Here is a 26,289-nt window from a genome sequence, read left to right on the forward strand (position 1 = left end):
AAGTATAGTGTCGGATCAATATTGCCGATACAAGCCTAAATTTTACTCGGCATCGGATAGGAAAGAAAATGTGTGGTATCGCACAATAACAGTTCTGCTTTGTTAACTTTAATGATCAATCAATCACATTTTATAAGGTACTTTTCATACGTAAAAGAAATGCAACATGATGCCACAGAAAACTCCACACTAACATTTTTTTTTTTTTTTTTACCCCAGTCTTGCCTTTTTCTCTTATTTACAGCCATATTTTTTTCCACACAACTCATGCACACCTCTGTACTGCAGAGAGTGGGCCTTTTTTAGCGGAGCATTATCAATGTGCCCGTCAGTCCGTGGGACATCCCAGAGGAGGAGGGCAAGAGGCAGCCCCCCGCCAACCTCGCCCATCCATCATCATGACACCACTTCAGTCATGGGAAACCCACAACTGGACCAGATCTGGGAGGGAAGACTAGCATTAAAAACACATTGTTTTGTTTATTATGACTCGTTAATGAGGTTGAAGCGAAACCTCTTTTGGTTAGTCTGATGTTGGCTTTGATGGAGGGACAGTAACTCTAAAAAAAAATTCATTTTATTAGATTAGTTTTCGATCATTTCAAATATTTACAGTTTTAGCAGAGCCTCCAATGGATCATCCAGCAACACATAATAGTTTACAATGGCCAAGAAAAGGTCACAAGGATTGTAAACGCCAAAACAACACAACTTGCAGAACAGCTGATATGAGTCATTTCAATCAATCTTCAGTATGTTGACTCTGCGTTAAGACCACAACAAAAAGGCATGATCTATGGAGCACTGATTCTCGGATTCACCATGGCAACTGTGGACAGAAAAGTCTGTATTTTTAATTTAATAATAAATCATTTTAATTTAGACGGGAAAAAGAATACAGTAAACTGAAGTGAGAGATAGTTACTGCATATGTTCCAATGCAATATTTTATTGATTTGATATTGAATTGTTTGATTTTATATGCATGTAAATAAAAAAAGGGGAGGCATGATGCGGAGTAAAAAATCATCCTAATTAAGGTGCAATCACAACAGTACAAAATACACATGGGGGAATGCATTATTTATTTCAATCATCATATGTGTGAAAATATAAATATTATGTACTACAATCTAAGACATACTTCTTGAAATAAGTATACAAAATTTCAGCTTTGGTTGGCAGGTTATTTTACTTATTGTAATGAATATTGCTCACATATAACTGTTGTTATTAGAGAGGTCCGATAATGGCTTTTTTGACGATATCCGATATTCCGATATTGTCCAACTCTTAATAACAGATTCCGATATCAACCGATACCGATATATACAGTCGTGGAATTAACACATTATTATGCCTAATTTTGTTGTGATATTGTAGCGTCCAGGAAGAGTTAGTGCTGCAAGGGGTTCTGGGTATTTTTTCCTGTTGTGTTTATGTTGTGTTACGGTGCGGATGTTCTCCCGAAATGTGTTTGTCATTCTTGTTTGGTGTGGGTTCACAGTGTGGTGCATATTTGTAACAGTGTTAAAGTTGTTTATACATCACCCTCAGTGTGACCTGTATGGCTGTTGACCAAGTATGCATTGCATTCACTTGTGTGTGTGTGAAAAGCCGTAGACATTATGTGATCAGGCCGGCATGCAAAGGCGGTGCCTTTAAGGTTGTTAAAACGTGGACCTTGGGGTGTTGTGTTTTCCCGGAATGCAAAGGAAAGTTGGCGCGGGCAAGGCGTGAAGGTAAGGACATATTTATTTTTACACTAACAAAAAGAACAAAAGAAAAGTGCGCACAAGGCGGAAGTACAAAAACTTGGCTAATGAAACAAAAACTTGCACAAAGGCAAAAACTATAAACATGAAATATACAACACTTACTGTGGCCTGGAAAAACGTGCAGGGAACAATGGCTTGGAATGAAAGGTAGCAGAGGTAGTAAGGATAATGTCACCAGGACGATCAACAGAAAAAGACAGGCTTAAATAACAGTGACATGATTAGTGACAGGTGTGCGAGTGCAAAACGTGAGACAGGTGCGTGACATGAGGACAGGTGAAAACTAATGGGTTGTCATGGAAACAAAATAAACAAGAGTGCACAAAGGGTCCAAAAACCAAACCGAACATAACCAAAACAAAACATGATCATACAGACATAACAAAAGTTTATTGGCGCTCTGTACTTCTCCCTACGTCCGTGTACCACTCCGTACAGCGGCGTTTTAAAAAGTCATAAATGTAACTTTTTGAAACCGATACCAATAATTTCCGATATTACATTTTTAAAGCATTTATCGGCCAATAATATCGGCAGTCCAATATTATCGGACATCTCTAGTTGTTATATTTACAATAGTAAATACCAAACGTTTACTTTTTAACTATATTTCAAGCCAGTGGTTGTCAAACCTTTTTCACAAAATACCACCTCAGAAAACACTTGTTTTAAAGATCACCATTAAAATACAGTAGCGCAGTAGGCCTTAGTATTCATTAAAAACAAGACAGAGGTTTTATTTAACAATGTATTTAATATTGTTAGCCACTGTGACATTCCACACAGTTTGAACAGTAACACTGTGTTTGAATATTTAATAAAGTGATTATTTGGCGTACAACTAGATCCGGGGTGTCCAAAATTTTTCAACTGAGGGCCACACACTGAAAAATCAAAGCAAGCGGGGGCCATTTTGATATTTTTATTTTAAAAACCAATAAAATATATGTTTAAAAAAATATACATTGATGCCTCCACTAAGGCTTGATCAAAGGGTTTTGGTCAAAAAAATATAAAACATGTGTCATTATTCAGTATTATTATTTGTATTATTATTCAATGTTTAAATCTCTAGATCAACATTAGGTCTATCTGTCAATATAAAGTTGTTAAAGATTTAAGTTATATGCCCTTTTTGTCAAAGAAAGTCCTATTTTCTTATGGAAAAAAACACAAAATATGCAATATTTTCACCCAATAAACAATTTTAGTGGAATATTTTGGATTATATAATAATTGGAGCCTTAAAAAGGTCAACAACTCATAACAACATTGATTTTAATTAATTATAATTTTTTGAGCAATGACACTCAAGAAAAAAGTCCCACTAAAATGATTGGGGATCCAAAAAGGTCCTGCTCAGTAAATTTAAAAAAAAATAAATCATACATTTTTTTAAACTTTTAACACAATTGTCTCAAGATCAAGTTCAGATCTATCCGTCAATTATAATTTTTATTGTTGTTTATGTTTTTTGTTTGTTTGTTTAGGCACCTAAAAAAATTAAAAATATATAAATAAACTAACTGTTTTTTAAATGGCAAACACAAAATATGCAACATTTTCCCAAAAAACTATCTCAAAGTGGAATATTCAATGTGATGTAAATGGAGCCTTGAATGAGTCAATAATTCATAATAACATTGATTTTGATTCATTATTTTTTTTTAAAGAAAGAAACAGCCTGCATGGCAGCTTTGTGTTATTAGAGTAAACATTGTAACATTTTCTTGTTACATTTCACCTGTTTGCTCTTTTATACCACTTTTTATGTTTTGATTTCTTTTTAATCGTATTTTTAGAATGTGCCGTGGGGCCATTAAAAAATGACCTGCGGGCCGCACTTTGGACACCCCTGAACTAGATGGAGCCCGTTTGAGAATTTCGAACATGCATAAAATTATGGACATCACATATTTCAAGTTTCTCATTACAGGTTGTTCGAAAAGGAGTAGGAAGAAGCAGAGCTTATTTTAAATCTATGTTGTTGTTGTTTTTTCGAAAAATGCTAGCAAGCAGGTTCACAGAGTTACCGTGGTAACTAACTCTGAGTTTTGACTTGCCTTACTAAAAATAGGAAAGCCTTGAATTTCCCTCATCTCAGGCTTGACGTTCTCAGAGTTTTCACTTCACCTGCTTTCCGGAACACCCCCGAGGTCTGCTGTCGTCGCTTAAAGTTGTGTTGTGGCGTAAAGTTATTGTGTTGTGTTATTGTGACCTTTATCGTCTAGATTATTAGTTTAGTGTTTAACCACAAAAAATAATACAAATTAGTAGAGATGTCCGATATCGGCCTGCCGATATTATCGGCTGATAAATGCTTTAAAATGTAATATCGGAAATTATCGGTATCGGTTTTTTTTATTATCTGTATCGTTTTTTTTTGTTTTTATTTATTAAATTAACATAAAAAAACACAAGATACACTTACAATTAGTGCACCAACCCCAAAAACCTCCCTCCCCCATTTACACTCATTCACACTCATTCACACAAAAGGGTTGTTTCCATCTGTTATTAATATTCTGGTTCCTACATTATATATCAATATATATCAATACAGTCTGCAAGGGATACAGTCCGTAAGCACACATGATTGTGCGTGCTGCTGGTCCATTAATTGTACTAAACTTTAACAGTTAATTTTACTCATTTTCATTAATTACTAGTTTCTATGTAACTGTTTTTATATTGTTTTACTTTCTTTTTTATTCAAGAAAATGTTTTTAATTTATTTATCTTATTTTATTTTATAATTTTTTTTAAAAAAGGACCTTATCTTCACCATACCTGGTTGTCCAAATTACCGTAATTTCCGGACTATAAACCGCACCTGACTATAAGCCGCACCAGCTAAATTTAGGGGAAAATATAGATTGCTCCATATATAAGCTGCACCCGACTATAAGCCGCAGGGTTTTGATGTGTAATTACCGTAGTATATAGGGGTTCCTGCTACCACGGAGGGGATTGTCGCGACAGAGATGACTGTTTGGGAACACAAAGCGTCCCATTTATTAACAATAAATCTTTCAATCATTCAATCAAACTTTCACATCTTTGACATGGCGAACAGCATTCGTGCAGAGTACAAATGATACAACGGTGCAAAGTAATACAAAGTGCTCGCCTGTACGTTATCAAAATAACCAGCCTACCGGTATATGAAAAGTCAGTCTTTAATCATTGTGTCATCGTCTTCCTCCTGCGTACTAAAACCACCGAAATCCTCTTCGTCGGTGTCGGAGAAGAACAGGCCGTAAATAAGCCGCACCGTTGTATAAGCCGCAGGGACCAGAACGAGGGGAAAAAGTAGCGGCTTATAGTCCGGAAATTACGGTAGACACAATAATGTGTTAATTCCACAACTGTATATATCGATATCGGTTGATATCGGTATCGGTTGATATCGGTATCGGTAATTAAAGAGTTGGACAATATCGGAATATCGGATATCAGCAAAAAGCCATTATCGGACATCCCTACAAATTAGTATTGCCAAATGCTTCCTTTTAAATTTGGATTAATCACGATTAATCGAGATGAATCACAGGTTAAAAATGAGCACAACATTTTGTCACAAACGCCATTTTACTGCCAAAACATCATAAAGCAACACTTTTTAAAGGTTTTCCTTGAATGCACGCCATTTATTTGCACAAAACTTGCTAACAGTGAAGCGCCACTTGCTACAAAAAGGCCATATTCATATTGCGCTATTGTAACGGTACTTTAATTTGAAGATTTGCGACATCCGCCTGCATGTGAGCTGAACATGTGTGCATGGGTTTTATGTAATTGTGTTCTTTGACTTCAATAAAGAAGTTGATGGCGACGGGGGAGCAACGCGGTCGTTGTACCGTGTGAGTTCGCGCCCAGCCGACACCAAACCCTGTGTCATCACTTCTGAAGCGGTTTTATGGGATCTATGCTCCCTGACAGGACGTGAGTAACCAGTAGAGTGAGCCACTACAAACAGTTTTAGCCAAAGTCCAGTCAGGGTTTGTTTTAAAGTGAAATAAGCCAGCCAACACACCGGTCCGAGTCTGATCACTCATCTTTGCACTGATGCATGCATCCATCTGATCGCAGACCATTAATCTGCACATTTGGTAGGAAAATGATTTATATGGCACCATTCCTGGGCGGATCTCGCGTGAGAGGAATAGGGGGGTGTTTATCATTTTGCAATGCAGTCTGCTGAAAATGATGGAAAGCACCACTCTAAATAGACCCCCCTTTTAGACCAGTTGATCTGCCGTTTCTTTTATGCTCTGCCCCCTTCTTCTTTGTGGAGAGAGGGGCACAGGTTTGGCGGCCACGGATGAAGCGCTGGCTGTCCAAAGTCGGGACCCGGGGTGGACCGCTCGTCCGTGCATCGGTTGGGGATGTCTGTGCGCTGCTGGCCCCACTATGGACTGGACTATCACTATTATGTTAGATCAGTGGTTCTTAACCTTGTTGGAGGTACCGAACCCCACCAGTTTCATATGCGCATTCACCGAACCCTTCTTTAGTGAAAAATAAAATGTTGTTTTTTTTCAAATTCAAGACAAAGTTATATGTTTTTGGTAACACTTTAGTATGGGGAACATATTCTAAGTAACAAAGACTTAATTTTGAGTTTTTTGGACACTAGGGGAACATATTCTAAGTAACAAAGACTTAATTTAGAGTTATTTGGTTAGGGTTAGGGTTAGAGGATTAGGGTTATAATAAGGCCATGCAGAATAAGGCATTAATAAGTACTTAATAATGACTAGTTAAGAGCCAAGGTTACTAATTTGCATGTTAATAAGCAACTAATGAATGGTGAATATGTTCCCCATACTAAAGTGTTACCATGTTTTATTACTGGTGCACAAAATGAACCGTGCATGAACATCACCTTGTTCAAACAATAAAACCAACACAGTGCATAAACGCACAACAAATGACACACCTGCAAATCAGTCTGACTTCTGCTGTTGCCGTATCCGTAATACGCCGATAGGGAGAAGTTTTTATTTATTTATTTGTGTTTTGACCTCCGCCGAACCCCTGAGCCCGACTCACCGAACCCCTAGGGTTCGATCGAACCCAGGTTAAGAACCACTGTGTTAGATCCCCTATGGACTGGACTCTCACAATATTATGCTAGATCCACTCGACGTCCATTGCAGGGGGGGTGCCCACATCTGCGGTCCCCTCCAAGGTTTCTCATTGTCCCATTGGGTTGAGTTTTTCCTTGCCCTGATGTGGGATCTGAGCCGAGGATGTCGTTGTGGCTTGTGCAGTTCTTTGAGACACTCGTGATTTAGGGCTATTTAAGTAAACATTGATTGATTGATTGATTGATTGATTGACTCTACGTAGCAACTGATGCTGTGGTCAAAGTTTGAATTGACGCAAAACACATTTTGCTGATTGTATTGTACCATATGTCCCGGCAAGAAATCTGCGTTCTAAGAACTCCGGCTTATTAGTGATTCCCAGAGCCCAAAAACAAGTCTGCGGGCTATAGAGCGTTTTCTATTCGGGCTCCAGTACTCTGGAATGCCCTCCTGGTAACAGTTAGAGATGCTACCCCAGTAGAAGCATTTAAGTCCCATCTTAAAACTCATTTGTATACTCTAGCCTTTAAATAGACCCCCCTTTTAGACCAGTTGATCTGCCGTCTCTTGTCTGCTCTGCCCCCCTCTCCTGCGTGGAGAGGTTTTTAGGTGACAACAGATGATGGTCCCCTCCAAGGTTTCTCATTGTATCCCATTGGGTTGAGTTTTTTCTTGCCCTGATGTGGATGTCATTGTGGCTTGTGCAGCCCTTTGAGACACTTGTGATTAAGGGCTGTATAAATAAACTTTGATTGACTTTAAAGCAGCACTAAGTAACTTTTCAACCTTCATAAAATATTTTCAGAATTTCTGGGATGACGCGTCGACTCACAACTAGTTGAATGACACCTATGTCATGGCCTGAGGGGGTCGTTATCGCTTTCACCGACACTTAGCGACATTGAGGAAAACTACAAATGTGCTGACTTGCTTTACGGCATACGTCACTCCTCCTTACCCCATTCGTTAAAAAGACAGGAGTCCATTGGGAACTAAAAGAATAACACGAAGAACGCCTACAAGCAATTACTGCTGTCATAGCTAAAGCTCCAAAACAACCAAAGAAATGAAAAGTTTTGATCGAGGAAACAAAAAAAGAAAACCGGAGCCTTACTTGTAAGTAAATTTCGATGCTCAAGTCAGAATCAGAATCAGAATAGTTTTTAATGCCATTGTTTGAGAACGGGTTCACAAACTAGGAATTTGTCTTGGTGCAATCGTGAAACATAAAACACATAACACTGATTTGGTTCAATCAATCAAATCAAAATGATAATGCGGAAATTTGCGCGGTAGCATTAAATAGCCACCACCTTGATAGTTCAAAGTTCAACACTACTTCCTTCTGAAAAAAATCTCCCGCCGGCCTTTCTTTGCTTCGAACCTGCATCCGCCCTGATACACTCTTGGTAGTAGCGTCATGTTTGTACCGAAATCCAAGACCATTTCTTGATAGTGTCTGCTATTTAACATCAACATAGCTATTAGAGATGTAATATTTGTGCCAATATTACAGCGGACATCATGTCAGTATGACGCTACATGCGCTAGTCCTCAAGGAAAATGTGGTCTTCTGGCAAAAAACTACCACTTTGGTCCAATGGTGTCGCCAAAATCAACCAAAACTGAAATGTTTTAAGTGGTGCCTTTAGATAGTCAACACTCTAAAGTTAAAGTACCAATGATTGTCACACACACACTAGGTGTGGCGAAATTATTCTCTGCATTTGACCCATCACCCTTGATCCCCCCCTGGGAGGTGAGGGGAGCAGTGAGAAGCAGCAGGGGCCGCGCCCGGGAATCATTTTTGGTGATTTAACCCCCAATTCCAACCCTTGATGCGGAGTGCCAAGCAGGGAGGTAATGGGTACCATTTTTATAGTCTCTGGTATGACTCGCCCGGAGTTTGAACTCACGACCTACTGATCTCAGGTCGGACACTCTAACCACTAGGCCACTGAGCAGGTTACTGCCACCTGGCGGCTAAATGGGGTAGTGCAACCCACCCCAATGTATTATGTTTCATGAGTCAGGTAAACGGTGATGAATGGGGCCACATGAATCCCCTTCCTACTGTACACATGATAATGCAATTTTTTTTGTAATTAATAACATGAGTTAACTTGTTATCTTTAACAACCCTAATAAAACAAATTGTGTGTTCAAAGTGTTGCATTTCTATTGTACTAAGTAAAGTCAATTTCCATTCAAGTTTAGTTTGAGCAGGAGGCCCCTCTTGTCTCGCCGTCTGGCGTGGATATGAGGGGGGGCCTATTCCCCGTCCAGACTCAGCAGAGACTAGGCTGCCTGCTTACATGCCTGCTTTAATTATTACTATTACATCATGTGCACTTTAACAAAAGTTGCCAGGCATCAGTGACTTTTAAGAGTGTGACTTAATATCATGTCCAATCAGGACATGTACATGCAGAGATGCAATTAGATGAATAAACAGAGACACAATGTAGTCCTCTCCTACATGGCGGGTTGTCAGTGGAAAAAACAGGCAGGAACCCAACATGGCTTCTCGTCACGCCAACTGTCAGTCAAATTTCCGAGTGTGGCTCAAAACCAATTAAAGCCCACTTAAACACGTATGTTTGGAAAAATAATATATGCCACTTAATGTGATGCAATCACACAAGAGTGGAAGGCAGTACTGCTAATTCAACAAAAATATCAAAGACAGAACAGTACCGTATCAGTAACCGTATCAGAATTGGTCGATTTTCGTGAAAAAGTACACTACCGTTCAAAAGTTTGGGGTCACATTGAAATGTCCTTATTTTTGAAGGAAAGGCACTGTACTTTTCAATGAAAATGACTTTAAACTAGTCTTAACTTTAAAGAAATACACTCTATACATTGCTAATGTGGTAAATGACTATTCTAGCTGCACATGTCTGGTTTTTGGTGCAATATCTACATAGGTGTATAGAGGCCCATTTCCAGCAACTATCACTCCAGTGTTCTAATAGTACAATGTGTTTGCTCATTGGCTCAGAAGGCTAATTGATGATTAGAAAATCCTTGTGCAATCATGTTCACACATCTGAAAATAGTTTAGCTCATTTAGCTACAAAACTGACCTTCCTTTGAGCAGATTGAGTTTCTGGAGCATCACATTTGTGGGGTCAATTAAACGCTCAAAATGGCCAGAAAAAGAGAACTTTCATCTGAAACTCGACAGTCTATTCTTGTTCTTAGAAATGAAGGCTATTCCACAAAATTGTTTGGGTGACCCCAAACTTTTCAACGGTAGTGTACTTCAAGGCCCTTTTATTGCCAATCACAAACATCGATTTCCTGTGGCAGAATTTATTTTCAGTTCCCCGGCTGGCAAGCAACTAGCAGCAAATTATGTGTCTTGCTCCTTTAAGTTCGTAATAATCAACTCCATTGTAGCAAATAAACTGACATCCTTAGTATCATATCAATTACCATTACCACTGGAGGACGATGCAAAACATATTATACAGGAGCAGGAATGCTAATAGCTGAGTAAAGCGCTAAGCTAACTTTTGGTGGTGTCGATACCAAGGGTAGTATCTGATTGATATCGCAGTGATTAGGTTGATATTTTTATTTTCTCACAATATATTTTTTATTATTTTTGTGAATGTTTACACACTCGGGGAATAAGTCCCTGGACACAGGAGGACTTTGAGGGCAAAAAAAAATGTAAGATTTAAAAGAGAAATAATTGCTTTTGTTTCATTATTTTGTACTATTGGCATTGTTTTGCTCAAACAATTGTAAGTAATAGAATAGAATACTGAAGTAGTTTTAATAGTGTGTTGATATTGTTGCTCTGTCGATAGCACTTACCATAAATAAATGGAACAATGCACTGTGACATGTGATCGGTATCGTTATTGGCCAATAATTGGTAATGGAATCGGCCCAATAAAACCCTGATGGGAACATACCTAGTACCAATAGTATGGGTAAGTATAATTTATGATTGGAAGTGAACACGGAGGGCAAAATAGAAGTGCAGCTGACATTAAGACGCTGATGCTTCACTTTGTACTTTGGTGTATGAATGAACAGGTGACTGCAGCCATGAATCATGCAAAATTACTATCGTAGGTCACAAATGTAAAACATGTGGCCATTCCATTAGGAGTCAACATACAGTAAATGCAAAAGCAGATAATGTGTTTGGAGTAAAATAGTCTCTCTCTCACACACACAAACACACACACACACACACACACACACACACACACACACACACACACACACACACACACACACACACACACACACACACACACACACACACACACACAAATTATTGTATTTTTTACCTTCTTGAGGCCTACGAAAAATGCCTACCTCATTAGGATCACTCTTTCTATATGTATAAAGATTTGTATTTACAACATTAATAATATATACAAACTATACAAATATAAAAAAAGGTAAGCTTTTAATTTTTGTTTTTTTTGTTTGTAATTGGTTTAAGTTATTACAGCATGTCTCTACATACAGATTTATTTTATTTGTTTTAATTAATTTTGGCCAAAGGGGGTGCATTTCAATTTCCTACACACACTTGTTATTTCATATGTTGACCAAATGGGAGCACTTTTAAAACCAACACACTGTCAAGTTGAAAAATCCCTCCTTTTTGGTACCACCCTAATTTTGATAGGATTCACCACCAGGGCTGCAAATGAGATCTCTATTTTTATTTTTTTTGTAATGTGCTTAAGGCCGATGACAAACGAGTCACGGACCACAGATGGCCCCTTTGCTGCACTTTGGGCAACCCAGCTGTAGAAGCTAATTGTTAATGACCACTATAGTCTTAATACCATAGTGTATTTGTTCATCCTATGGTCACATATGGGACTCGGGTTGTCTTACGCCAGCACCGGAGGTCGTAAAATCAGCTGTTCACCTGGCGGGTTTTTTTGGGGAATGAATAGGGAAGTCCTTCTTTAGCTGTGTTCTTGTTTTATCATATATTGCTGCCTTTGCACCTGTCAATGTTAACTCTTGTGTGCACATTAAATCAACCAAAAAATCCTGACTTTGGAGCAATGTTCACGGACTCTAGTATTTGGCTCTCTATTAGATGCAATGGTTTTCCGTATTGGGACCATGATTTGGGTCCTAACTTGTTCACCGGTCCTCATATTGAAGGTACTTTTCCTTGTTGATGTCTCAAGAAGAGTAGAAATACCAGAACACACACACACACACACACATGCACACACAGCAGAGGGTGCAGGTATGAGCGGTGAGCAGAGACAGGAGCTCCATGTCTGTTCAGTGTGTTTTTAAGAGTGTTTAAATGAGTGAAACGTCACTTATGGCTTCCAGATGGGGGCCAGTTTGATCCGGATCATTCTGACAGGCCTGGACTTTGATGTGCTGTTGCCTATTACTGACATTAGAGGCAGACGGGCATGTTGCTCCCTAATCACTTCCAACTCCTCCACACTCGTATGACGGTCAGGCTCGGCACACCTGGACTACAAACTTGCATACCATGAAACATATTAATTAAAAAAAAGGCCAAAGAGAAAAATGTGTAGTAAACCAGTTGATGCCCGGTGACTGGAAGTAATTTGGAGTTAAGATGAAATTTAAAATGTACATTTCACTTGTGTTTAAATGTCCTTCAATATGCAGTGCCTTATGCAAAAACTATATATAGAGTAGTCCCAATCCAATATTTATCACTTATTTAGCGTATGCAAAGTCCTTCAGCCAACCAGTTACCTCCTGGTCTGCTGTGTGGAGGGTGACTAATCCTCTTCTCAGTCTTTGGAGAGCGCAAGCTTCACTGATGTGTCCCATTGTCTGCTCCTCTCCAGAAGCACACAGTGGGCTAGGGCTACTGCCCCATTTGTGAAGGCTGGCCAAACACGGACCCTGTTCAGTCCTCGGGAGGTCAGTGCCAGGCACCTGTAGGGAAGGGTCTGACACCAGGTATTTGGACGCACATTTCTTCTCCCAAGCTGATTAGATGGTGAAGTCAGCTGGTGGGCTGTTCTTCCAAATGGGGCGTCTGGATGGGAGCCGAGCAGTGGGTGGGTTGAGGATGTCTTCATGGATTGGTAGTCTTTGACCTTTTGAAGCATGCTTTGGCTGTATGCTGTTCGCCGGATATGTGGAAGTGCAATGTTTGATAGGACAGGGAGTCAAGGGAGTAGTGTTGAGCAAATTGTTCCGGTTATGATTTGATGGTTGTGTTGACCTGGGTGTCCACACAGTTTATGTGGGATGACCTGGACCAAACAGGGGTATAATATTTTGCCACACAGTATGCAAAGCCCAATGCTGAGGTGCGTAGTGTGGAGGATGACGCGCCCCATATCGCACACACAAGCTTGCAGAGCAGGTTGTTTCTGGACATAAACGTAGCCGCTGTCCCTTTTACATGTTCCTTGAAGGTTAGGGTCCGGTCCAGGGCCACTCAAAGGTAGGTTGGATTAGGGGAATGTTTAAGTATAAGATTGCTCAGGTCGACATGCCGTTCCCTGGCAGCTTTTGCGTTGTGGAGATGGAATACACTAGAAAATGTTTTTGCTGGGCTTGGTTTTAGGTGCCACGTTTTGCAGTACTGATCAAGTTTATCGAAATCTTGTGCTTGGAATGCAAGACAGATGTCATCTGGGTAGATACATTTACGGAATCCGGCGCTGTGTAGGTCATTCGTGGAGAGGTTGAATAGTGTTGGAGCTAGAACTGGACCTTGTGGGAGACAATTTGTCGGTGTTCTCCATGTACCCATGTTCTGTCCGAGGTGAACTCTGAACCTCCTGTTGGTCAGTAGAGTTTTGATGGTGGCTGTGGCCCAGGCAGGGAGTGCCTTTGTGAGTTTCAGTAGAAGGCCTTTGTGCCAGACCGTATCATAGGCGGCTGTGAGGTCGAGAAACACAGTCCTTGTCTTCTGTCTGCTCTTGAAATCACTTTGATGATGGTGGTTAGGGCCAGTACTTGGTGACCTGTGGAAACATGCCTGATCCGGACAAGGAATATTCTCTACTCCTGGGAATGTACGGTAAAGTAATAGGTCTTCCAGGATTTTGTAGATAACACAGAGCAGAGAGATTGGACGGTAGCTTGCTGTTAGTTTGTGGTCTTTGCCAGGTTTTAATTTGGCATTAGCTTTTGCTGTTTACCATTTCTTTAGGATCAGGTTTCTCTATATAATCCTGGTGTAGAATTGGGTCAGCCAGGTTCGAGCTCGGGGGCCCAGATGTTGCATAAACTTAGGTTAGATATTGTTATATCCTGTTACCTTTCCAGATTTCAAGCCCTGGAGGTTTTTTTTTTCAGTTCAGCAGCCTCAAAAGGCTCAGGGTTTCTTTCCTCTGCGGGAGTTTTCCGATGTAACTTAAGCTCAGCTGTAACTGCTCTTCTGGTGTGTTTGTCTTGGGTTGCTTTTGCAATAGACACAAGACTTGGTTTGGTGTGACAGATGATCATATTTGGATAGGAAGTTTCTGTGCTGCTCTGAGACGGCGGATAAGGCTCCTACCCTTCCTGCTATGAAATTCAGGTGTCCTGTGTCCACCCAATTTTTTTAGATTCAATGATGTCCCCTGATGTTTCATAGGCTTGTAGGAGGGCAGCACTTTCTTTGTCCAGGCATGGGACGTAGAGGTGTCGGTAGCCTTCTGGGATTGCTGTATGGGGCAGTCTTGGTGGTGGGGATGCAGAAGTGGTCATACATTAGGCTTCGTCTACAGTGATGGTGTTGAGTGGGATGGTGACACTACTCCGTTCCCGGGTTTTATTGTATTTCTTCCTGTTGGCCTTGCGGAAGTTTCAGCGCATCTTGCTTGGGCTATTAATGACTTGAAGTTGTGGGCCAATATGTATGAGCGAGGGTCTGTGTTGACCGTGTGGAAAATCATCAAGATTGAGTATCTGTGCAAGATACAGATTCCATTCAAAGAACTGACCCAGCACAGGTCAGGAGAATAGTCCTTATTCCGCCTAGCTGAGTGGAACGTTCCTCTTTGTTTGGGGTCGTGTATCAGAACAAGTTCAGTGGTCAGATGCTCTGTCTGAAAGTTTCTCACCGTCGCTATCCGCTGCTGGATATCCCCAGTCAATCTCCCACATAGATGGCAGGGTGGGGTAGGGTGGGTACGACCAAATTGGCACTATAGGGATGATACACATCAGCAACATGGAAGCCACCAAAGGTTATGGCATCTAAGTAGTGTGTTGTTGTCAGATGTTTTGCGTCAGCTATGTCAGACCGCACATAGGTGGCAAGTCCATATTAGGCCTGCAGTATGTAGCTAAGGATGTCAAAGCCATTGATGGTGTAGCGGCCTGCTACTTCTGTGCCTATGTGGGTCTCATGAAGGCAGATCACATATTGATACCGATATTGATAACAGGTATCCGTCCGATATTAGCCAAAAACAAGTATAAGATTATATCGACTTGCATCTAAAATATTTAATGCAAGCGCCCCAATACAAGCAATCAGCCAGTTAACATCTAAATGTCCTCCACAAGGTGTTTTTTTCCTTGCATTTTAGTAACATGGTTGGCTATAGGCTACTAGGATCTAGCAGCTACTTAACCGCTAAGCAAACAATTACACACAAGCTACACATTCTGTACGTAATAAGCGCCCATAATTGAACAATATTGCAGTAAACAAGTATCAAATAATTAGAGATGCATATTACTAAAACATACAAAGTCTCCAAGGTAGAAACATTAGGAAGTATCAAGAGACAAACGTGCCTTATTATTCAATTTAGTGAGTCATGATCTTAACTTAATGAATAATTATGGCCACTGTGTGTTGCGAAAAACAATGACTCAACCGCTTCAACTCAAAGACAGCATACGTCCATTCCAGATGGTTATTAATAAATAGGTTAGTGTTTTTCATACCTACAATTAGGGATGTGAATCTTACAAAAACTCACGATTCAATTCGGTTTCGATTCTTGGGGTGAAGATCCAATTCAGAATGGATTCTTGATTCAACATGATTCTCAATTCAAATCTATTCTCTCAATATGTTATTTGATATAAATATTATAATAAAACCAGTTAAATTGCGTGTGACGTTAAAAATATTGTAAAAAAAAAAAAAAAGAGGCTAAATTCATTAAAATTGTGGATCCAACTAGAATTGGATAATTTGGAATCACAATTCCGATGTAGATAAAGCATTTTTTAGCACCTCTACCTACCATTTATCGAGATTAACTAATTTCACTTGATCAAACTTTTTCTAAAATTCCACACTGCAAAATAATAAAAGTTTGTATGATTTGTTCTGATGTTATATCAGATCAATATCGGTATCCGCAAATACTGAGATCTCCGATATCGGTCTTGTATCAGAAGTCAAAAAAAGTTGTAACGGAACAGCCATAAATATAATTTTAATTGTCAGCTCTATCAAAAGAGTGAAGTATTTCTCTGGCTCTATTTTTTGTGTTCTTTACATGATTTTGAAAGGTCATCATCACTCAAAGGAAACACAAAAGTGCGTCTTCAAATATTTTGTTGGTGAAATTCATTTGTCAGGCAGGTTAAATATAGTCCAGGTCGACAGATAGAAATAAATTACTCCCTTGCTTCCCTTTGGATTTACATTCTCCAGTAAAAACTAGTGGAAGTCATTTCTGAGAGACCACAGTTGAGTTGAATAGTAATCACTATTCTGTAAGACCACCCCTCTGAACCCCTCATGAGTCTCCTCCTTCTCATCTCCTCGTTCTGTGGAACTCTGGAGAGGGATCAAGAGCAGAGGAGTGAATCAAGCCCAAAGTTTCCCTCTTTATCTTCCAAAAGCAGGGGAATGCCAAAGGGTCCGTGGTTTGGAATCTGCCGTTTTGTCTCTCTCTTGGGCACAGCTAGGCTGAGTCCTCTCGGGGTTGTATTCAGAGCGAAGCCTGGAGGGTCCTCAAGCAGACAATGGAGTAACCCTGGGACAAAGTGATCCTTGACGAGGGATGCCGGTGTCTGAGGTGAAGAACGCTCTCTCAGGCTTGACCCACTTATCTCCAGGAGCTCGCTTCCTGGCCCCCATTGCATGCTTTCGCCAAGTCCACAGTCAGATCTTTCTGATGGAACACATCCACGTATACCTCGCTTCAAACAGCACATATATCTGACTGACTTATACGTGGAACTGGACACAGTAGTCTCCAGCACACATTGGCAGAATGAAGGCCTTTGACTTCAGGGCATCATTCCACATTCCTGGTAATTGCACTGCCCCGGAAAAAAGCAAACATCGAAATAAATCCTGCCAAACACATGTCCATCCCCGCACAGATAAGAGGAAGAAAATAAGCCATGTTCCATAAACAAAAACATCCCAAACCGGCGGTCAGTCGGCTTAGCCATAAAGCCACAGAACCATTTTTAGCATTAGTTTGACAGGAGGAGGACAGCAAATGAGGAGGCCACCCGCTCTTTAAAACCTCATCACTGCTGTCTGTGAGCAATGAAACAACACTGGGATAACCTTTCGCATGGGATGGATAGAGAAAACGACCTAAACGGCACCAGTCGGATGCGAGACTAGCCCAGCAGAGCTCAGTGGGTCGCGGCGGTTTTAGTGGAAGAAGGAGAAATGCAAAGATAGAATCATTTGAGTTTCCTTAATTTCAGGAAGATGTGATTTCCATTCCTTATTTGTTTGTTCTTTAACTGGAAGCATTCTGCCTTTGTTGTGTTTTCTCAGAAGTGGATCAGAAACATTTTTAGAATTTTTTGGATACTGACCAAGCTCAATATAAGATGTGTTGTAATATTCAAGATTCAAGATTCAAGATGCTTTATTATTGTCCATTCTTTAACATGTACAAGACACATAAGAACTGAAATTTCATTTTCGGCACAGTCCCACTAAGAGCAGACATACGTTACAGGGAGACAAGACGGAACCGCCAACGGATCAGCCACTTATGGCGCTCCTTAAAAAAGGTGGGAAAAAGGTGACATTGGGAAAGGGGGGAAGAGTAAAAAATATCAGTCTAAGGCTGGACCCTGGCGAGGGGGTCCAGACTGAGTCCAAGGGGAAAAAAAACTCATTTAGCATAGCACACATAAACATGTTACATATAATCCCAACAACTCGCAACAGAGCGGGGGGGGGGGGATTTGGGGCCATGGAGGCCGGCCTGCTGCTATAAAGCGCTACTAGCCGTCCATAACCCCGAAGAGGAATTAAGCAGTGGTGGTGAGGGGCGTTGGATGGGGGTGGGGAGTGTGTTTGTATATATGCCCATTGTCTATGGGTGAAGTGTAAATGTTCATAAGGCCAGAGTCCCCGTGTACGACTTGTTTTAGCACAGGAACCAAGTTAATGTTTTAAATCAGGCAGCTTAATGGGCAGCTAAGGGGTCCTTTGGAAGACATGTTGAATGCTAGGCAGCAGTTGTGGTTCATTTTGCATAGGACATCGATTTTTAAACTGTGGTACGTGTACCACTTGTGGTACGCTGGCTCCATCTACTGGTATGCCAAATAATCACTTGATTAAAGTGTAGTATTCTCCTATACTCAAATACAGTGTTACTGTTCATATTGTGTGTAATGTGAATACTAAATATAATTGTTAAACAATTGTTAAATAAAATATCTGCCTTGTTTTTAATGAGTATTTAGGCCTACTAGGTTACTGTAATATAATGTTGGTAATTATGGTGGCCAAGATTTTTCTGAGGTAGAACTTGGTGAAAAAAGTTTGAGAACCACTGCATTAGAAGACTGTCTGCATTAATTGCTAATTAGCATTGATTAATTGATTGAAACTTTTATTAGTAGATTGCACAGTACAGTACATATTCCGTACAATTCACCACTAAATGGTAACACCCGAATAAGTTTTTCAACTCGTTTAAGTCGGGGTCCACGTTAATCAATTCATGGTAGAGTTGTGTAGTGCTACTTTTACTCTGTTACTACGTTTTCAGATAAAATGTAAACGTCAATACAACATACTTTTTGTGAAGAAAAACGCTCCATGACATTATGTTTCATTCCGATTGCTACATGTATTTATATGATTATTATATGTATTCATACTCTATTGATTACTGCTTACAAAGACACTGTTTTGTCTTGTCAGAGAGACTTCTGCCAGCGGGCACTGTCACATGACTCTGTTTCGTAAGCATGAGTGACGTTTGACTCCATTTCACCAATCAAATGGAGCCTGGCAGTCACATGACAGCGCTCAAACTACACACTAAAAGCGAAATGCTTACAAACTAGGGAAAATCATATTTATATCACGGGCTGTCATTTGTGTCAGTAGAAATGTCTACATTTCAACTTACAAGAGATCCACTTCTATCTAGAGAAAACATGTTGGAGTAAGTTGTAGATATATTTTTTTAATGTTTTAGCTGCGCATATGCTAACATCAGCTATGTTATAACGCCATAAGTGACTGTAAAAAATGCATTTTTGTGGTACATGCTATAGTATTCTCTTTCTCACTCACACACAAACAAACACACACATTTTGTATTTCTTACCTTCTAGAGACCTCCAAAAAATGCCTACCTCTTTAGGACCACCCTTTCTAGATATATAAAGATTTGTATTTACAACATCAATAATATATACATACGATGCAAATATAAAAAAGGTAAGGTTTAATTAGTTTGTAATTGGTTTTTAACCATTATTTACTTCAAGTTATTACAGTATGTTTCTATGTACATATTTTATTATTTTTATTAATTTTGGCCATAGGGGGCTCATTTCAATTTCTTACACACACTTGTTATTTCATATGTTGACCAGAGGGGGAGCACTTTTAAAACCGACACACAGTCAATTTGAAAAATCCCTTCTTTTTGGGACCACCATAAATTGGATAGATTTCACCACCAGGGGTGCAAATGAGACATTATCTATTAGATGCAATGGTTTTCCGTATTGGGACCATGATTTTGGTCCGGACTTGTTCACCGGTCCTCATATGGAAGGTACTTTTCCTTGTTGATGTCTCAAAAAGGGTATAAATACAAGAACGCACGCACACACACGACAGTTGTAATTTTTACTTTAACTACTGTTACTCCAAAGAAACAGTGTTATTAAGTAAGTTTTATGGCTCCTCTCCCTACTTCTGATAATTAGTTCCCTTGGTATGCAAATTAAAGGGGCCCTTAAAGGGCTGACAACATTGGCACTCATTTCATCGTTGTACACATACAAATTCTGTCTAAAATCTCTCACAAAATCGACACGTTGGCGATTCCAGGCTTGTTCTTTAACAACTTTCAGCACATTTTTAAACGCCCACTTTTAGCTAAAATTATACCAAAATGATTTCGAAACTTTTCAGTACTTTTTGATACTTTTATAAATAAAGGGGACTACAACAATTTTTATTATTGGCTTTATTTTAACAAAAAATCTTAGGGTACATTAAACATGTTTCTTATTGCAAGTGTGTCCTTAAATAAAAAAAGTGAACATACAAGACAACCTGTCTTTTATTAATAAGCAAGCAAACAAGCTCCTAATTAGTCTGCTGACATATGCAGTAACATATTGTGTCATTTTCCATTCTATTATTTTGTCAAAATTATTAAGGACAAGTGGTAGAAAAGGAATTATTAATCTACTTGTTCATTTACTGTTAATATCTGCTTATTTTCTCTTTTAACATGTTCTATCTACACTTCTGTTAAAATGTAATAATCACTTATTCTTTTGTTGTTTGGATACTTTACATTAGATTTGGATGATACCACAAATGCAGGTATCAATCCCACCGGACCGCTACTTTTCAGAGGCGGTATAGTACTGAATATGATTTATTAGTATCGCGGTCCTCTACTAATACCGTACAACCCTAAGTGCTACAAAGCAAAATGCAATTAAGTGATCAAAATTATAGTTTTCCATGCTTTTATCCACACTGTCTATGCGGGGAAATGAACTCCTGTTCTGTAGATGACGTCACACCAAGAAGGGTTGACATATCGAGTTTTGCACTCTCGTTTCTAAGCACGACGTCTGCTCGTCTTTCAACAGGGTCTGACTTTGTCTTTCTTCCCGAGAGGTTACCACAATTGATCACTTTGGGGGAGTTTAAGTCCATTTTAAAAGATCGAGAAACCAGTTCTCTTGGGAAATGTACTTGCTTTTAAATTGAATTATTACTTAACGTATTTTTCGGACTATAAGTCGCACTTTTTTTCATAGTTTGGCCGGGGGTGCGACTTATACTCAGGAGCGACTTATGTGTGAAATTATTAACACATTACCGTAAAATAACATTATTTAGCTCATTCACGTAAGAGACTAGACGTATAAGATTTCATCGGATTTAGCGATTAGGAGTGACAGATTGTTTGGTAAACGTATAGCATGTTCTATATGTTATAGTTATTTGAATGACTCTTACCATAATGTGTTACGTTAACATACCAGGCACGTTCTCAGTTGGTTATTTATGCGTCATATAACGTACACTTATTCAGCCTGTTGTTCACTATTCTTTATTTATTTTAAATTGCCTTTCAAATGTCTATTCTTGGTGTTGGGTTTTATCAAATAAATTTCCGCAAAAAATGCGACTTATACTCCAGTGTGACTTATATATGTTTTTTTCCTTCTTTATTATGCATTTTCAGCCGGTGCGACTTATACTCCGGAGCGACTTATACTCCGAAAAATACGGTAATCGTTTTGAATTATTTTTGACCTGTTGTGGTATGACTGCTCTTGTTCTTGTTGTAATTATTATTGTAACTTTGTTTGTGCCGCCCTCTGTCAGGTCGCTGTGGCAAAAGAGGTTTTAATCTCAATGAGTCTTTACCTGGTTAAATAAAGGAAATTGATTGATTGCAATGGAAAGTGGGTGTTCCAGTACAATTAGTTAATTTACTGAAAAACTAAAAGGATTTTATGAGAAATGACTGCCAAATTTATTTTCTGGAGCAAAAATTACACAGAGAAAGCTTATAAGTGGAATTTTAGTCATTTGTACAGACTTTTGCACCAATTCCCATTTCGGTTGTGTAGCCTTGTTTTGCGTGATTTAACGTGCTAGCTGATTTAAGTTGAAGCTAAACTCAATCAAGTGAAGTGAAGTGAATTACATTTATATAGCGCTTTTTCTCAAGTGACTCAAAGCGCTTTACATAGTGAAACCCAATATCTAAGTTACATTCAAACCAGTGTGGGTGGCACTGGGAGCAGGTGGGTAAAGTGTCTTGCCCAAGGACACAACGGCAGTGACTAGGATGGCGGAAGCGGGGATCGAACCTGCAACCCTCAAGTTGCTGGCACGGCCGCTCTACCAACCGAGCTATACCGCCCCAGCTAATCCCTCAGACGTTCATTCTACCTTTCTGTTTGCTCCTATTAAATCAACCCCAGCCTCTGGGAAGATATTTGCATCCGCACGCTTTTGTAACATAAAACAACAAATCAACAACAACATTTCTCAGGAGCCTACAAGCGCATTGTTATTCTGATTCCCAACGCGTAAGCTGCCGCAGTGATATTTATCTAATTTCCCAGACTGATTTTCATATCTATTTCCTTTGCGAATTAGGCAAACAAAGCCTTTCGTGTGGTGAAATCAACTGAAATTGTGACATTAAAGAACGGAGGCGGTCCGCAGACACAGCCATCCTCCTGGATTTGTGCAAATTCAGCTGACGCAAAACAAGGAATTAATTTGAGGGGAGCGACTTGCGAGCGGGCGCTTGGCGCTCTGACAAAGATGAATGGCATCATTCCAACTGAATGGTAATTTCACTTTTTGTGACAGTGCTTTAAAGCAAAAGCGACCGGGGGACACACAAAGCATTTGCAATCCTATTGAGGACCCTCGGTACCTGCCTATCAGACACCGCACATTGTTTACCAATCGTCTGATATTGATTGGTTTTCGGACTAAAGTTTGAAGGTGAATTAGAGCGGGAGAAGGTTAAGTCCTAACCTTGAGAGATTTAGTGTCTCTTCGGGACTTTCCTCAGCTCTGTCGGAGAATGGAGAACTTTCCGATTCAATAGGGGGGTGGGAGACACAAAATGTGTCACATTCACCAAGTGAAGCCACTGGAAGGAACGCAGAAGAACACCCAAAAGCATAATCTTTCCCCCCCAGTTGATAGAAATGGTAATTGCATGTTTGGGGATAATACTTTGAAGCCAAGGCCTCGGTCGGACAGACCGCCTATTTAGGCTAAAAAAGGGGCAACAAAACAGCTCCTTCTTAATGCTTTTGTTCACGTCTCCACTCTTTTAAATGTTTACCTAAAAAGAACCTTCCAGTCCACTCTCACACAAAGTGACACCTATCATTCTCGGTTCACGGACACATTGTTTGATGTGAACTGTTCAGATGTAGCGATCATTCCCATGAATCATTTTCTACTTAGCATTCAAACTCTCAACAAGATATCCGTCCCCTTGAGACGGACTATGAGACATTGAATACTGTTGCGCAACATACTGAATAGACTGCTAGTTTGAGGTACGACTAGTGTTGTCCCGATACCAATATTGTGGTACCGGTAGCAAAATTATTTCGGTACATTTCGGTACGTTTCTAAATAAAGGGGACCACAAAAAATTGCATTATTATTATTATTATTTATTTTAACAAAAAATCTTAGGGTACATTGAACATTTCTTTTTTATTGCAAGTTTGTCCTTAAATAAAATAGTGAACATACAACTTGTCTTTTAGTAGTAAGTAAAAACACAAAGGCTCCTAATTTAGCTGCTGACATATGCAGTAACATATTGTGTCATTTTCCATTCTATAACTTTGTCAAAAATATTAAGGACAAGTGGTATAAAATGAATTATTAATCTACTTGTTCATTTACTGTTAATATCTGCTTACTTTTTCTTTTAACATGTTCTATCTACACTTCTGTTGAAATGTCACAATCACTTATTCTTCTGTTGTTTGATACTTTACATTAGTTTTGGTTGATACCACGACATTTGGGTAACAATACGATACCAACTCGTTACAGGATCATACATTGGTCATGCTTTATGTGTCCAGTGACATATTTCCTGAGTTTATAAACATTATATAAATAAAAAAAATAAAAAAAGATGTTGTGATGCCAAAAAATATTGATGAAATCATTGTAATATCGACTAGATACGCTCCTGTACTTGGTATCATTACAGTGGATGTCAGGTGTAGATCCACCAATGGCGTTTGTTTACATTTTGATGCCGGTGAGCATGAGTGTGTAGTGAAGCATTTTTATCTATCCCTCGTCCTGCAGGGATGATGCTACTTCTAAATCACTAATCCTCGCCTCCATGGCGACAAAGTACGTTTTTTACAAGTATCATCCCTGCAGGACGAGGAATAAATAAACATACTTCACTACACACTCATGCTCACCGGCATCAAAATGTAAACAAACGCCAATGGTGGATCTTCACCTGACATCCACTGTAATGATACCAAGTACAGGAGCATATCTAGTCGATATTACAATGATTTCATCAATATTGTTTGGCATCACAACATCTTCTTTGTTTTTGTTTTTTATTTATATAATGTTTATGAACTCAGGAAATATATCCCTGGACACACAAGGACTTTGAATATGACCAATGTATGATCCTGTAACGACTTGGTATCGGATTATTACCCAAATGTGTGGTATCATCCAAAACTAATGTAAAGTATCAAACAACTGTAAAAAACTTACTTTTTCGCCATGGAGGCGAGGATTAGTGATTTAGAAGTAGCTAAAACACTGCCGACGGCGGATGGACGTTAGCCGCTAACTAGCTAGCCATGTCTTAAAGCACCTCTTCCTGAGGGCATTTCAGTGTTATAACATCACCTTTATCGTCAGTTTCAAAGCCAAAATGCGTCCGTTCTCCCTTTTCTGTCTACACACTGTGTCTGCTTGTAGGTACTCCGTGATTGTGCGCTGCCGAACATGCTCGTCTGCTTGTAAACCAACAATGACACAACATGACAACGGGAGTGGCGGACCGGTACTTTCCACAGGCGGTATCGTACCGAATATGATTCATTGGTATCGCGGTACTATACTAATACCGGTATACCGTACAACCATAGGTAGGACTGATAAATACTCCCTTAAAATAAAATCCTCACTTTGCTTTTGTTCTGTTTGTGCCAGTGCTCTAAGGCCCTTGAGGCCATAAAAACCACAGGACACTCAACGCTGACATTGGGGCATGCAGCAAAAGGGATGTTCCTGCCAGTAGACCTTCATTTTTGGACATTTTGACACAACCCAAGAACACGCTGGCACCAGGGTAGGATCTTGTCGGAACGTAGCATCTCCCAGCATGAGCGTGGAGCTGCAAATGGACCAGTGGGCCGAGCATCACAGCTGGCCTGCACCACTTAGCATCCCGATCACCCTCCAGCAGACAATTCATCAGGTCGTATCCGAGGCTCTCCAGACCACTCGACCTCTCGACACATCACATAATGGGCCTAAGTCCACAAGATTCCCAGGTCAGAGGTCACATTACGAGAGTGAAAGCTCATGGTCTGCTTGATCCCAATCACAATATATGCATTCATATTGTGGATTCTATAATTTATTGTACATCACGCAGCTCAAAAGACATTTCAATGTTCAACTTTTGAAAATAAATAATACAAATATGGTATAATATGTATGGCTGTCTACGAATAGTTGACAATTCTACAATTCGATTTGGAAGAGTTTGAAATTAGTACCTCTGGCTTACAAACTAATACCGTGTGCCACGGATTTTGGGGCCCTATGCACAGTGCGTTTTCTGCGTTTAGAGTGGGGTGGCCATGCACGCGACGGTACGGCCTGTCGAAGCACATCATTGACGGTGCTTTTCTATTCCGTGCGCCGTCTAGTTCCTTTCTCAATGGCCAGGTCGATCAACTTCGGCTTTGGTGCTGCATCCTGTGCAAACCCTTGTTTTTTCTTCATGACAATGGTGAGTCCATAATGCGCTAAATGGCTGACTGAATGACTCTGTGAGTGAGTTTGATTTCACACGCTCAGTTTCATTGGTCCACCGTAACCCGTTCTGCAATTTCATCGGTCTGATGTGACCAGGCTAAATATATTGGTGGCATGGGAAATTTCCACAGCATTGATTGATTGATTGATTGAAACTTTTATTAGTAGATTGTACAGTACAGTACACATTCCGTACAATTGACCACTAAATGGTAACACCCGAATACGTTTTTCAACTTGTTTAAGTCGGGGTCCACATAAATCAATTCATGGTAAATGCATTGTATAAAGCACAAAGTTCGGAGGGTGGGGAAAAAGTAAGTAAGTAAGTAAGTACATTTTATTTATAAAGCGCTTTTCACAGATAAAATCACAAAGCACTGAACAAAACACAGGTGAAGTAAAACAACTATTCAATTAAAACAACAGGGCGACATCATAAAAAGGATACAAAGTAGATTAAAATTGA

The 26,289-nt window shown here is 39.7% G+C and overlaps 1 protein-coding gene and 1 long non-coding RNA gene across 5 annotated transcripts in view; one reads left to right on the forward strand and one right to left on the reverse strand.

The window, feature by feature from the left end:
* Nucleotides 1-1,940, reverse strand: part of mecom (MDS1 and EVI1 complex locus) — a 388,765-nt gene extending 386,825 nt beyond the window's left edge. For all 4 annotated transcript variants that reach the window (XM_062068346.1, XM_062068340.1, XM_062068345.1 and 1 more), the window contains exon 1: nt 1,881-1,940. The gene's annotated coding sequence lies outside the window, so the exon portion shown is untranslated. The remainder of the gene's footprint in view (nt 1-1,880) is intronic.
* LOC133663670 (uncharacterized) lies at nt 1,635-25,348 on the forward strand. Its single transcript, XR_009828392.1, has 3 exons — nt 1,635-1,742; nt 24,753-24,922; nt 24,987-25,348. It is a non-coding gene; the product is annotated as an uncharacterized LOC133663670 (long non-coding RNA).
* Nucleotides 25,349-26,289: the final 941 nt, after the last annotated feature.

This window comes from Entelurus aequoreus, linkage group LG13 (genome assembly GCF_033978785.1).
Source record: "Entelurus aequoreus isolate RoL-2023_Sb linkage group LG13, RoL_Eaeq_v1.1, whole genome shotgun sequence".
Classification (NCBI taxonomy): domain Eukaryota; kingdom Metazoa; phylum Chordata; class Actinopteri; order Syngnathiformes; family Syngnathidae; genus Entelurus; species Entelurus aequoreus.